General features: G+C 40.8%; 1 protein-coding gene across 10 annotated transcripts in view; it reads left to right on the top strand.

Annotated features, from left to right (window-relative positions):
- Window positions 1–12,979, top strand: part of Kank1 (KN motif and ankyrin repeat domains 1) — a 201,174-nt gene that overhangs the window by 143,986 nt on the left and 44,209 nt on the right. The window contains exons 1-2 of one of the 10 annotated variants that reach the window (XM_087184059.1): window positions 3,833–4,027; window positions 5,360–5,441. The exons of 5 other annotated variants lie outside the window; for them this stretch is intronic. The gene's annotated coding sequence lies outside the window, so the exon portion shown is untranslated. Of the gene's footprint in view, window positions 1–3,832; window positions 4,028–4,866; window positions 5,442–7,230; window positions 7,781–12,979 lie in introns of those variants that run through there. 4 more of the 10 variants (XM_004838207.3, XM_087184060.1, XM_021252749.2 and 1 more) reach the window with 4 other exon arrangements.

Raw genomic sequence — 12,979 nt, 5'->3', positions numbered from 1 at the left:
TGTCAATCATACAAATATGAATGACAATATCTTAATACTCATCGAATTTGTACTATTTATGGCTTTTCCAACTTGTCCTATACTTCAGTTTTCCTTTGTCCCTGAGTTCTTTTGATCCAGGCCTAACTCCTCTTCCTCTTCTCATGTCCTGCGTGCTAGGTCTTGGTATTGAGTTTGAAAGCAAAAGAAAACTCTCTGCTTTATGACTTCCAGGGTACCTGAGTATGAACTGTTACTGCAGATTAAGTGCCTGGACTAGACAAGGGAAGGCTTTTGCTCATTCTAGTCATCATAACCCCAGAAAGCTGTACATAAATCTGTTCAGAGGGTCAGTCGTTCAGTTACTTTATATGCATACTTGTATATACATGTGTATAATGCTCATAGAAAATTTATAAATATAGAAATGTGGCATTATCTTTTTAAAAAATTAAGAATTACTAGTAATATTATCACCCCAATATAAATGATTTATTTATTTTTCAGATGGTTTTAAAATTTTGTATAACTCCATGGTTGAGAAGATGCTTATAAAAAGCATTCTTTGAGTTTTTCTTTTCCCATTTTTGTACTACAAGAGAAATACCCATGCTTTAAAAAATAATAGAAAAATGTATGTTGGTTATAAATACAGTTTTTAAATGTAATTAACATAGAAGCATTTGTAGGCCCCACCAAGATTGATGAGATAGGACTTTATAGCAGCTAATGAGGGCCAGTTACTCATCTTTCCTATGAGAAAAAGATAAATTGTCTGGGATGTTTGAAAGTTTTAAATGTAAAGTAAATTATATGATTTTTTTCATTTTTTAGGGATAAAGTATTATATATGCCTATATTTCCCATAGATGTGCTGGGCCCAAAAAGGGTTCCCTTATACTTCCTCCCCCAAAATCACTGCTTTGGAGTTCATAGAACATGAATAGAAATCCCAGGGAAAGGTGGGGTTAGGACAGTGGCAAAGGAAAGAAAAACTTCATGGTCTTAGGAATAAAACAGAAGCCAAATAAAAGCAGCCAAGAAAAGCACTAAAAAATAAAACTATAGCTTCTCTCAGCTGTAAAACCCAATGACGACTGATCATCTCACACTGGTGCCTTTGTTTAGGGTGTAAACTGGATAAGGAATGATTCACAAGTCCTTTTCAAATCTCACTTTCCCATAGAGACTTTCAGTTAGACTGGATAATGACACTGATTTTAAAGAGCTTGTTAGTACTGTAGTTTATAAATTTTATTGTGATAGATTTCTGACATATAAAAATGTATAAAGGTTGTATGACAAGTACCTGAATGCACACCACTTAGCTTAAGAAGTAAACTGGTACATGTACTAGTGCTAGTACACAACAGATATTATCGAGTACCTACTCTGTGCCAAGCACTGCTTGGTACCAGGGAGATAGCAGTGAACAACACAGGCAAAAATCCCTGTCCTCAAGAATTATACATTCTAGTGGAAGCTGCGATCTCTGGTGTACAGGGTGGCCAGATAAAATAGAGAACATATTTATACCTAAGAAGCATCATTTGTTCACCTGCAGTTCAGAGTTAATTGGATGTTATATTTTAACTGTTAAACTTCGTAGTCTCACTTGTGTAGCCCTTCTGGATTACACCCCCATTCATCCCTTTCCCCCACAATGATATCAACTGTTGGTGCTAATGTTAGTTCTTCTTCACCAGTGCTTCAACTTTCTGTTGACTGGTACAGTTTTGTACTTGTTTTTTTGTTTTTTGTTTTTGGGTTTTTTGGTACCGGGGATTGAACTTGGGTCCTTGTGCTTGCGCGGCAGGCGGTGAAACCTCTGAGCTAAATCCCAGGCCCAGTTTTGTATTTGTTAATTTAAAACATTTCAATTTTTACTAAATAGTATTACTAATAGTACCATACTGTCTTTTGTTAGTGTAACAAAATAGGAAGATCCTAAATTGGTCTTGACCCTTCTCTTACAGCCAGCTAGGAAGTAAGTAGGGATCATTGGTTAGGAAAACGGCTATACTGTATTTCTTCAGGGTAAAGAAAGGAGATAGTTTACTTTTACCCAAGTTCCTGAATCTAATTGATGAACTAGATATGTTAGAGCAAAGTGTGACAGCTCAGTGTTATAGCCAAGTGTTAAACAGCCAAGTGTTATGGCTATCCGAAGGTCTCAAGGTGAAGAAATCTAGCCACATTATGAGAGACGGAGGAAACTTTTACTATGCTGGTGGGGTCTGAGGAGTTCCTACTCCAAAGTCTGAGGAGAGCATGCTCATTGAGGCGGATAGGCAGAGTTAACAGAACATTCTTGAAACCTTAGGTAGATAACATCATGCAGCACAGTTACATTGCTTGAAAAGAACATTTTGATACATTGAGCAGGAACATACCACAGCACAAACAGTTACATTGCTTGAACAGAACATCTTGATACATTGAGCAGGAACATACCACAGCACAAACAGTTACATTGCTTGAACAGAACATCTTATGGCAAAAACATGGAGGAGGGCTTGGCAACAGACAAAGGCTTGCCCTGTTGTGCATTATTTCCATATCAGATACACTGATTGATACCTCTCTAAATAATAATTAATGTTGTGAAACTTTAATTACAGCTTAGAATTCTTTTAGAAGCCAAATAACAAGTGATGTATTTGTCAGATGAAGATAATAACACCTGTCCTATCTTCTTCACAAGAGAATTGCAAGGGAAAAATAAAACAATAGCTATAAAAACACACATCCCCACACTTGCTGGGAGTTCAACCCAAGGTCTTCACACTGAACTACGTCCTCAGACTTTTTTTTAGTGTTTATTTTCTATTTTGAGACAGGGTCTTGCTAAGTTGCCTAAGGTAGGCTCAAACTTGGTGATCCTTGCCCAGAGTGCTAGAATTATAGGTATGTACCACGAACTCAGTGAAAAATACTTTTTAAAATACAAAGTGCTAGCCCGAGGTCAGTGGCTAGCACCATTGTTTTTGTTCTCGCATCACATCCTGCCAGGTGCTGTAACACAAATGAAAAATTGTGTTACTGTCGCTAAGAGTTAACTGAAATGAATAAGTGACCATTGTGAAGTGACTTTTATGGTCACCATTACCATTTTATTTTTGCTAGTAATTGCCTTTCCCAGTTTATAATAGCTTTTTCCCTTCAGTTTTTTCATATATATGACATTTATTTCAAACATGCACCTTCTTGCTTATTTAAGGCGCCTCCTCAAATATATTAAATTTTTAGTTTATTTGTATTAATATAACATGAATAAAATGATAAGAAAATAGAAAAATCACTCAAAAATACGCAGTAGGTCTTATTTTCAATATTTTTCATTCTTGTCAGACGAACAAACATAGTTTTAATAAGTTTTTGTACTTTTTGGTACTCAATCCTTGGCTTTAACCTTCTTTGCACTTTTCCAAGTCTTCATGGAAAATAGTTTTCACATTAATATTTTCAGCTACTGTATAATGCTCCAGTGTGTCTTGCAGTTGCTGCTCTTTTTTGTTTGGATGTTTGAACTGAAAGTCTCCATGCTTTCCTCATTTAGGTAGAACATTAGGCCTAGTCATTAGGCCTAGAACATTGCCTAGTCATTTTTCTCCTCCTTTTTGATTACTTCCTGAGGATAATCTCACAGGAACAGGACAACAGGATGAAAGGGCCCGACTGTTCTTATGGCAGCGTTAGTAACTGTTGTGGGCTTGAATCTTGTTACTTTGGTCAGTTATTAGGATCTAGGTTTTGTCTCTGTGCTGATCTCAGATGAGGTACAAAGGCCACTGATAAGATGAGGTCAATCACACAGCTCCAAAGACTCCTGCAGAGCAGGAGAGCTCCAGGGCTGTGCAGCCCACTTGGTTGAGTAAATATTGTTTCTGGGCAGGAGCATTTCTCAAACAGAACTCTGAGCCCCCTGCAGTGAACCTGACAGTAGGAATTGGGTGCCAACCATGAGTGGCTTGCCCTGACTGGTCTGTCTGGAATCAGCCTGGTGTTTTGAGACCATCTGTAAGGAGAGGCACAGAGAGCAGAGGTGGTAAGTCTTAGACCTGTTATCTGGTTGCCCTTCCCCTAAAGGCAGAGCATGGTGAACTGATTAGGAAAGGCTGCTTTCATTCCTGGGTGCCTTCTGTGACTTCTAGTGCAGCAGGATTAAGATACGTGTTTTTATTTGTGCTTTGTGTTCTCCCCTAGGTAGTATGGTCTGACTATCAGAAGAGCTGAGAGGGTAAAACAAAGCTGGCTAACAAAAACAGAACTAGAGGGGGCATTTTCATTTTCAGTTGTCCAGCTTCCCTTCCCTACCCACAGATGACAAAACACAACTTGCCAGTTCACACAGCAAGTTACTGACTAGAGTAGAAGCAGGATATGGAGGGACTTTTTCCTTTGTTCAAGGCATTATGGTAACATTAAAAATCAAAAGATCTGATTAACAGGTCAAGGGAAAAGTATGTATTTCAGGAAACTACATAAAATCTGAAAGTAGAATGGTTAAAAAATGCCCTCCTGGGCTGGAGATTTAGCTCAGTGGTTTCGCAGCCTGCTGCGCAAGCGTAAGGACCCAAGTTCGATCCCCGGTAGCAAAAAAAAAAAAAAAAAAAAAAAAGTCCTCCCTCCTAGACGTTTTGTTCATAGGTTATTTTTTCTTCATGAAGCCACATTAATCTTTTCTAATGTGTGATTTATTGCATCATGCAGTTTCATGGTAGCATTAGATGTGTTTATTATTTAGATTTAACTAAATTGTACATTGTGGCTTTAAATGAAATTCGTATATTGAAGGCTAATTTCACACTGAAGATTATAAATGAAATAATTTTCTTATAGAGATGATCTTGAGATAATTATTTTTTAAGTACAAAGTAGTTACACTTGAATTTTATAACTGTTAAAATGCCAAGACCACTTGTAAATATGAGACCCTGGGTTTCGGAATCTTGCCTTTATAGTTAATCAGAACCCCAGAATTCATGAATCCCTGGAGAGATTTTGAAAGTCCTCCCTCACCAGGACATGTCTGTTTTACAAACTCTCTACTCTTTCAAGCTGTAGCCAGCTTCATCTTGTAAACCTGCCCCAAACCCTGAGCAAGTCATAATGGGTTAACCATCAGATTTCAGACAGGCGATTAGCTCTCCAACTAAGCTGAGAAAGGATGATTTACCTTTTAGCGAGTACCAGCCTATTTGGGTGTAGGAAGCATAGAATCTGAGCTCCTTCTTGTCCAACAACAAAAAAAACTCTTCAGTTGGAGATTCCTGCCCAGATGCACTGTAGGTGCCAACAAGAAAGAAAAAACACAAAATAAAAACCCAGCTCAGAAAGTCACTGTGTTAAGAACTTGAGCTCTTGCTGTTATTCCTAGAGACTGGGTAGTCAATCAGAGGAACAAAACAGCCCTTCACCCTTCCTACAGGATTTGCGTATTGCCACCCCGACTTCCCATTGTGAGTATTGCCATTTATTTCTGATTATGCACTTCCCCTCTTTCTTGAAGGAGTTGGGTGGGCTAGCTGAAGCCATCAAAAGTCAGCTCATTTGCTTCCTTTTCCAGTTTTCCTTTTTCCTGTGTCTTGGATAATTTCAGCTTATTGCCTTTGGGTAGTTTCTGAGAAAGGTTTGTATAGGCTTGGAGAAAAAGGAGTTACTAAAGCTCCTAGTTTCTGCTTTTGCATCCTTTTTTGTAAAAGGCTGTTTGATTTGATCTGGCATGAAAAATGTTAGCATAGTTCTCAGATTCACAGAAGCAATATAAATTCTTACTCTGTTCTGACAGTTTTTAAAAATAATATTAAGTAGACTTCTTTAAAACCTCAGGATGCAACCAGGAAATCAGATTTTATGAGATTCATTCAAACTTGTACAAAATTCTTAGTACAAATAAAATTGGACTAAAAATTATTTTCTTTTGCCTTTTTGGCTTCTCTGATGGATATATTTGGAGTGAGTTGTTAACTGATTTACTCATTTCCATATGCTTTTGGAAAAATATATTCATGTTTACAGGTCAAGTTGGGTTCTGCTTTTGGGCTGCAGTTCTTTATAAAGCCTGAAAACAGAAGAAGTTTAAAAATAAGTGGCCCATTTGTACATATAGCATTAGTCATCTCAGTGGGTAGTTCCATACAGACAAGTGATCTCACCACTTAAAAATAAGTATGTTGCTATTCTGAAGATTTTTTTTAAATATAGTGACCAGATTTCTCATCTTAGCAGCTCTCAGAACACGCCATAGCTCAAGTTCAGATAAAGTAATACTCTCTAATTTTTTTTTTTTTTTTTTGGTACCGGGGATTGAACTCTGGTCCTTGCCACTTGTGCAGCAGGCGGCGAAACCACTGAGCTAAATGCCCGGCCCATACTCTCTAATATTGAGGAGGCCTTTGTGATCAGTAGAGAGACTGTAGAGCTATGAATGCGCCAGAGAGCTCTGCCAAGGAACAAGTTGTTGGTTTTGTGATATTGTTCTCCATCTCTTTGGCAAGCCCAATTTGAGCCATCCTTCCACATCTTTCCCAGTGGAATCAGAGGTTGTGGCCCCGAATACAGTTGTACTATATAAACTTTTATTGGAAGGAGATGGGAGTAACTATTTATGGAAGCGGTTTGGTAGTATAGTCACAATTCCTTGTTTGTGATTTTATTTAATTGGAAAAAGTTTTCTCTCCAAAAGATCTCTATATTTTGTACATGATCTTTTAAAGGTAGAATTGGGTTTCTCTGAATTTATTCTCACATTTGTTTTAGTTGCTAAATCCCATCAGCTTTGCAAAAAATTTTGTGAAAATATTAATTCGCTCATATTGCCCAACTTTCCCGGCACTGCCCTCTTTTCTTGGTATCGTTTCCCCTTGCATCAACTGTCCATCAAGCGAAGAATTTGTGTTTCTATAAGGCAGGTATATTTAAGAGTTTGCAGCAAGAGTAAGGAAGACTGTTCCAAACTAGAAATACAACTGGGAGAGATAATGGTGTATTTCTAGTGCTTCATAAGTCCAGTGCTTAATAACTTTGTAACCATAATCATGTGCATCAGCTCCTTTGCTCTAACTGAAATCCAAAGAAGTTCTCTCTTCCTCTGCTTTCGTTATCTCCCTCATCTAAGTTCAATACCAATCAAGGTACAGCTTCTTGCTCTCTTTTCCCTCTAAATTTTGGATTGATTGGCTGAGGTGCTTTATTCATATCAGGGACGTACCATGGACATGTTTTTGGAATGGCCTATTTGGTGTGCTCCCCTCCAGCTGTGAGGACAGAGACTGGTTTGTCTTTCTATGGCCTGGCAGAGGAGGCAGAAGTACCTGCTGGGTTTATGAAGCATGTACCCCAACTGGTGAATCAGCCTGATGATACACTGAGTTTTACAACACACTAGGGTGGAGACCTGGGCCATGGGGGAGGAGCGGCGGTTTGCATGTCAAACCATTCCAGCAATGTAGCTTACAGGAAAAAATTACAAAACACCAAAGCCCTGTGCCACCAGATTTTTCCATCAGCACCACGCTTACATAGCTTCCCAGTCTGCCCCAGGGACAGCAGATCTGGGCTGTGTGGGCAACAGCCACATCACATCCCTGGGTTCTGTGGCTGGTTACCTATCAACCTGAACCATAAGGGGTTGCAGCAGGCCTGAGCTTTGCCTCCTGTACTCCAGGGATCACACAGGCTTGCTGGAACTGTGAGGAAAGGTGCTAGGACTTTACCTGAGTGTTAGAAGTCAGCAACTGGAGTTCGCTATTCCTCCTGATTGTAAATGAAAGCTCCTGAGACAGCATCTTTCAGAAAGGTAAAGGAGGCTTCGAGGGGGGTTTTCCTCTGAATTATTATTCTTTGGTGTTTTGTCTCCTGGATACTTTGATGATGAGAAAGACAACTTTCCAAATAATGGTGAATTTAAACTGAGGGGTGGTTTGGAGATTACCAGGAGGAATAATATGAAACTCAGCAGAAATACTTGAATTCAGTGAGTTCATTCATTGAGCTGCTCACTTTAAAATGACCACACAGATTTATTTGGCAGAAGGGCAGCTGTATCCCTTCTTTGTGTAATGGACCAGTCCTGAGGCCGGGTAAAATTTGCCCTTTCATTGCCTTATTTTCACTACTTTGTGATTTTGTTTTGTTAAGGATGGCTGGCAAGATTAAGGATCATTGACTTTGTAATCTTTTATTTTTCTGTCTCCCCAAATATTTGTGCTTTCATAAACTTGATAACTATTCTCTTAACTGTGAACCTTTATTTGGGGCCTTATTTTGGCAGAAATTGTGGCTTCTGCTTTCATTAGTTCCAGTGTCTGCAAAATTCATGGTGCCACTCCCATCCCTTTTTGGCTACAGGCAGTAGGAGGCTGGCTAGGTGCAAAGTGTTGTGTAAGAAGTAGGGGGATTTTGCTGCAACCCAGCTGCTGTTCCCCAGTCCCACCCTGCCCTGTTCCCCAACTTGTGGCTTTGCTCAAAGGACTCTTCTCTGGGCTGGTTGGCTTTCCTGTGTCTATTAATATAGATCCTTCCCATGTCTATTAATAAAGGTTCTTCTCCTCATGTCCTGCTGTTCTCCTCCCAGCAGTGTTTTCAGATATTCCCAATGGAATGCATCGCTTCCTCGTTATTCCTAGAGTACTTTACATTTCTATTAAATCGTCACCATCATTTATTCCAGTTATGAATTTGGCTAGGTGCCTTACGAATCTATAAACTTCAGGATTTTTTTTTTTTTGGTACCGGGGATTGAACTTGGGTCCTTGCCGCCTGCACAGCAGGCGGCGAAACCACTGGGCTAAATCCCCGGCCCCATAAACTTGAGGATTTTAAGAGGTAAAAATAATGTCATCTTCTTTTTTGAGCCCATCATGGGTTGCTGAGGACTCGGTAGAGTCAGCCAACTCCATTTCAAGCCCATTTGCAGAGCCTCCACTTTGTGCTGGCTAATACCAGACATGTGACACGAGCAAAAGGCAGGCCCAGTGCCTGCCTGAGAACTTGTGGCATTGAAGTGAACCCTGCCATTTACTGGTCTGATGCCACTCTGGTTCTTTGCGGTTTTCTTACAGCCTATTCTAAATCACCCATTGAATCCTGTGTTAATTCATCCCCTGATAGTTCACCTAGGAAATTTTCTTCACTAAACAGTTGGCTTTCATTGTGTCTCACACATTCTCCTGCTTTCTTGTGCAAGTTTAATAGTAGTATCTGCTCTCTCTTGCTCTCTCTCTCTCTCTCACCATCATTTGCTGTAAGACAGGCTTAAAATGGTATTTTCTGTCAGTGTTTTGGGTTCCAGAGAATGACCAGGAATAATATGGTTATCCATGAAGGTTTTTGTCATAGGCCATTTGCAAAGCTCTTTCTAGCCTCCCCCACCTTTGCTCCTTCCACAGTTCATTACCAAGCCAACCAGTAAGACAGGAGGTAGGGACCAATCTGTTCCTTTTGCCCCAAGCGTATTATTTAGTCCAGTTGGATGGGCTGGTTAGAATTATGGAGGAGGATCTGGGAGGGTGCCCAGTTTGCTCTACTTTCACACTGTTTTCTTGGGGAAGTCTCCATAGACTTGCCACCTCTTTTTTATTTTTTTGGTACTGGGGATTGAACTCAGGACCTTGCCCTTGCGAGGCAGGCGGTGGAACCACTGAGCTAAATCCCTCGCCCACCACCTCTTTTAAAATGTAAGGAAATAAGCAGCCTTTATTATCCCATATTCATAGCCTATGTAATCATTATGGCAATCTAAGAAGGTTTTAATTCTTTTATTTAGCTCCCCTTCATTTCATTTTGTCATTTGGCTTTTTTTAAATGTTGATTTCACATTTGGGATGAAAATGTATTATGAGACAGTCTCTCCTTTAAGTTTGATGGAGACATTAATGGTGGGGGAACCCAGTCTATAAAGAAAGTCTAACGTATAGAACTCAGTTGTGTTCAGAAAAAGGCACTAGCGGTGCATAGGAGATAATGAAGGACAAGATAAGCCTGGAATCTGAGTAGCTCCTCTCCTCAGTGTCCCTTTGCAGACAGAATCACACCCTTCCTTGGGGCACACCCTGCTCCTCTTAGATGTAGGGTGGCCTCTCCTGGGATGAGTCCTCCCTTCTGTTAAGCCTTACTGAACAGATCCTGCTAACACAAGCAAGTATAGGAGTCCTCTTCCAGCACCCAGCAAGGTACACAATACACACCTAAGAGGAGAAGAAAGCATGGAGCCCTTGCAAGACTTGCTCATTTAATTCCCTGCCCCTGCCGGTCCTGTCACCCCTAGAGACTGACAGAGGTGGATGGAAAAGCGCCTCAGTGCTATAGAAGGAAGTGATCCTCTTATAGAAGGAAGTGCTGACTTCTTAGACATCCAACTGTTAGACATCCAACATCCCAGCAGTCTGTGTAGAGAGGGCAGGTAAAAGTAGCACAAAAAGGTATTTGAAGTCTTCAGGATTTGAGAGGAGTCTCCAACATAGCAGAAATGGCAGACTTTCAGAGAAGGGTAGTCGAGCATTTTGCTTTTAATCTTTCAATCATCAAGCAATGAGTATCTCTTTATGACTATGCATAGGTAGAGTTTTTGCAAGATATGTTTGTCTGAGAAGAAATGGTAGGGTTGCTAGGATGTTATTTTGGCTGCTGTCCTTGTCTTTATTTCGTTTTTAAAAACTCCTCATTAGTTAAATAGCTAAGTTTAAACATGAGAGATAATCAAATTAATATGCAGGAGAATTAAAATGTTTTTTCTAATTGATGTTATACTTTTTACTCCCCTCCCCCCAAAAGCTTGTAAGACAAAATTAACTTAAAATGAGAAAGCAAAAGTTGGCCAACAGGAAGAACAGAGAAAGGAAAAGAATAGAAACAGGACTGAAATTGAATCACAAAGGGAATATCAAAAAGGCCTTGGTAGAGTTCCTTGGTGGCCTGGGGGTGTGTTCTGTTTGACTTACCCAGTGTTTTGTTGTAATTTGAATTGATTGCCATGATTTTAAAATTAATTTCATATAAATAATACCAATTTCTTCAGCTTTTTGGGGAGAAAAATCAGAAGATCTGATATCACTGGGTCTGAACTTCCCCATGGCCAGTCACCTAGAGAGGACGGGCGTTCTCAGGCTCCCCAGCTTCTTCAGGACCCCTTTCCTTCAGTGACTGGCCTGACCCTGCAGGTATCTGAACTTGCTGTGGGGACCTTCAGTGTGCTTGAATCAAAAGCCACTTTGACTTTAATTCCCCAGAAGCCAAAGAGAACATGTTCTGAGTTGCATAAGTTAAAAGCCTGGATCTCATCCCAGGATGCAGGACAGAATCATCTGCAGAACTTTTTAAAAATCCTGATGCCCCTGCCCCACTTGAGAAGATTGTGCTTTACGGGTAGGTGTGGAGGTAGCAATTTTACAAACTGCCCCAGCCAGTACAGCAGTGTTGAGAAGTCTGCAGCAGGGTGCCTGCTCTGGAAGCTTCCATACTTGGCACCATTGCCTTGAATGGTAGCGCTAAAGTCATTACTGGCCCCTCTCTGTGCCCAGAGTCCAGCTTGTCTGTAAAATGAGGGTGTGGGCTCAGAGTTCTTGGTGTGCTCACAGAGCTCTGTAAAAAAAACCAAACACTCAGAGCTTGGCTCCCGGGGAAGCAACGCAGTTGAAGGTATCCTGGACTGTTGAAGTTCTCGGGTGCAGCCCTGGCTGAGATGAAGAGGACAGAGCTTCTCTTTGCAGGAGATGTGAGGTGTATGCCGGTGGGAACAGGGGGACAATCAGCTGTTCTGCAAGGCGAGACAGGAGAGGGGACTGGAGAGATAAGGGGTGGCTTTGAAGCCTGTGTTGTAGCTGGTCCTTGCAAACTAGAAGGTTTTGCCTAAAGAAAGTTGGGGGCACCTCAGAAAAGGAAGGAAAAGTATAAGCAAATCACTGAAACAGGAAAGTGCTTTTCTCCTTCTCCTGCCTCAGAAATGCTAATCTCTTCCCTTTTCCACCTTGCTTTGCCCTCCAAGGACTAGAGGAGAGACTATCACTGGTTTATGGCTTTTCACAACAGTGCCGCAGTCCGTAAAATGCCCAAGTGATCAGACCTGCTTCAAAAGGTTGTTATGAAGACTGAATGAGCTCACTGTTTCAAGTGCTTCATAGATACATGAACTGTTGCGGAAGCACTGTGCACAGTGGGTGGTGGGAGAAGACAGGAAAGCATGCCTTAGCAGCAGGCAGGTGCCATTGCAACATTGATAACTCAGTGCAAGTGTGCTGTAGGGTGAGGCTGGAAAGGCGCTGTAAACTTCCTAACAAGGAGAGGAATGCAGAGGGAGGAAGGTGAACTCAGCATACTTCAGGAGACATGCATCTCAGAGTTGTCCACAGTGGTGATCCATGTTATCTGCTTGCTTCTTAAATTCATGCCTATCTTGTCTTTGGACAAGGGAGGCAGTCTGGGGAGAAGTCTCACTGCATTAATCCTGTTGAGTGTCGGAACTGTGGGTTCAGATGTGCTTGCTTGCAGTCCCAAGTTCTAAGCCCACTCAGAGGAGACAGGGCTAGTGTGTTCTCAGCTAGTCTGGTATTGCAGACGCCTTCCCTCTGCTGTCATTTCCCTTCTCCCTGGGAGTCACTGCTCCCCACCTATCACAGGAAAAGCTTTAGTAATCCTCATCTTCCCACAGCTCCTTTGGCTTTCTTTATACATCTATTAAGAGGAAGAGAGGCAGATAGGCATGACCTTCTGTCTACAGTGGGAACCTTTGTGACTGATGGTTTCCAGGCAGAAGGACCTCATATTTTCAATTGTTTCCCTTCCGAGCGCTTGTCATCCTCTGATAAAGCATTAGGCATTTATTTGCATGCAGTTACTTTTGTCTGGGTGATATCACCTTCATAGAAATGCATAGAATATAAGCTACCTTAGCAAAATAATTACCTTCAACTACTTTGTATAGTAAAATATATGAAAGTATATGGTTACTTGAACACCATATTTCTGAATAAAAGTGTAGGAGAATTTTTTTTTTAATTTA

The sequence above is a fragment of the Heterocephalus glaber genome, unplaced genomic scaffold (assembly GCF_053883595.1).
Source record: "Heterocephalus glaber isolate CG9 unplaced genomic scaffold, H.glaber_assembly_v1.0 deba00001481, whole genome shotgun sequence".
NCBI classification, from domain to species: Eukaryota; Metazoa; Chordata; class Mammalia; order Rodentia; family Bathyergidae; genus Heterocephalus; species Heterocephalus glaber.
The sequence above is the reverse complement of the archived record's forward strand: the minus strand, read 5'-3'. Positions and strand labels throughout refer to the sequence as shown.